The following is a 2500-nucleotide window of genomic DNA, read 5'->3' as shown; positions in this document are numbered from 1 at the left end:
AAATTCCATAAGAGCGGATGGTATCGCCCATCGATTCATAAGGTAAAGTCTACCTGCAATCGTGTACTATCTGACAATCATTATAAATACATTTAAAGTCACCGATACTTATCAATCACTGGAAACATGGCGTCATAACACCTATTACAAATCGGGAGACAGATATTAGATGAAAAACTGTCACCCCATTACTCTACTGCCAGTAATATCTAACGTTCTTGAGAAAATAATAGCAAATCAATTAACAGCATTCCTGGATGCGAATAACCTTCTATGTAACACACAGCATGGATTTAAAGGTAAGCTGCCCACCGAAACAGCATTACTAAAAATTATAAGTGAAAGTTACAGTTACATAGACAATAACCAGATAAAGTTGCTCACTCTGTGATTTGTGCGCCGATATACACACTCTGTCTTTTTAAACGATCTAAATGGATTAATAGGAAAGACTAAACGACTCTCATAGAAGCAAATAGTTTGATAAAAATGGTCTTAAGCTGAGTCCACAGAAAAAAAAAACAATTTATTTTTAAAGGCAGCCGCCAGAACATAGCCAAAATTCCTACAGATACAACTATAGAATTCAGAAGCTGCCACATTAAATCAAATACCTCAGTCAAAAATCTAGGAGTGCACATGGACATATGACATTTGAGATACATATTGACTACATTTACAGGAAAGTAATGGGTACTTTGATATATCTAAATCACATAAAAGACAAAATCCCTATAGAAACAAGAATCACTGTTGTACAACACAGCCGCCCTCAGTATCATTAACTACTGCCTAAACATCTGAGGTTCAACAAGCAAAACACAAATACAAAACCCTACAAAGCTTTGCAGTAAGAGTAACAATAGGAAATGTATAACATCACACATAAACAAACTAATATGGTTGAAAGTCCAACGAAAAAACAGTTATGGCACAAGTATGCTAGTCCACAAAATCATATAAGGAAATTATCCACATTGGCTTTTACCTGGGAGTCAAAGCAAGACGAAATAATTCTCTGTATTTCAAAAGATCAAATACGAAAACAGGGGCAGGAAATATGCAGATCAGTGAACTGGAACCATTTACCACATCTTAGAAATATTTGCAACCTAAGTACATTTAAAACAAAGTTGAAAGATTATCAGTGACATCAGGCGCTTGAACATCAAGCCAAACAAAGTATTTCAGTCACTTGATATGTTAATATTTTTCTATTTTTGCTACACATGTACTTTATATTGCCTATGTTAATACTATATCAGTACACAACGTAAATACTATACATGTAAAAAGAACAACCATTGTAATTAACTGAATACAGCATTTTGAATTTGAATTTGAACTTTCTTTCTCTCTGTCTCTCTCTTTCTCTCTCTCTCTCTCTCTCTCTCTCTCTCTCTCTCTCTCTCTCTCTCTCTCTCTCTCTCTCTCTCTCGAATATGAGAGAAAGCAATTCATTTTCACCGATGGCTCGGTTGTAACCGCCTCAGCACAAGTGCATTCTGCGGTTTACGTTTTTGTTTCCCCTCGTCGACCCAGGTCAAGAAAGTACCTTTCCTATAAATTGACCGGAGCCCGTCGTTGTGTTCCCACGCCATGTTTTATACCATTCACGGTGTCTTTCACATACAAACTATGTCTTGTCTATACTCAAAATGATGCTCGCAATGCACTCAATCCTTAATTATGTATGTACGATCATTATTTGCATGGATATTCATGATCACTTGTCTATCATGTATTCTGTCCTTTTCCCCTTGTTCCTCAGGCCATAAATAAAGGTTGCCTCTGGCAAACAGCCTGTCCCCTCTTGTAACCGTTTTTACTGTGAATGTAATTTGAACTATTTTTTGAGTTTTTATGTACTCCAAAACCGTATTTTGTTCTGCCAATGTTAGTCGAGTCTAGCATCATTCTGGAGACCACCTCTCTGAAGAGAACACACCCAGCCTCCTGCAGACTCTGACCCTCGCCCTCGCAGGCATGGCACGTCGCCCCACTCCTCTCCGGGTGCTTCTGCCATGCCTATCAGCTGTGTCCCACGCTACCAAGTTCCCGTAGAAATAAAGAATCAACTCTGCCACAACTTTAACTCACCAGCAACTGTATGCTGCAACTTCTACATCTACACTTCACTCAACTCTAGTAGACTGGTGACAAGTGGTCAGGACAACACCACACCATTAATACAACTCTAATCTCTACGGCACAAACAAACAAAACACCACCTTTATTACATCGGGAACTTCAGCCACGGGCTTAGCCGCATGTGATGCATTCGTATGCGATGCCACTGGAAAGATTAGCGATGCTGGATTCAGACTCAACAGCTGGGCGTCCATCCTGTAGGCAGACCTATTTGCTTTACGTGTTGCTCTCAAGATGCAGGAGATAGTACACATCATAACGAACTCCCTCCCCTCACTCCTTGCTCTCAACTCACACAAAAATGACAATGCAGGACTCGTGCCAAAAGGCAGGTATGGGTTGAACAGCT

Source organism: Penaeus japonicus, unplaced genomic scaffold (assembly GCF_977035675.1).
Source record: "Penaeus japonicus unplaced genomic scaffold, GWHDUDI00000001_assembly GWHDUDI00000022, whole genome shotgun sequence".
NCBI lineage: Eukaryota > Metazoa > Arthropoda > Malacostraca > Decapoda > Penaeidae > Penaeus > Penaeus japonicus.
Note: the sequence above shows the minus strand (reverse complement) of the source record.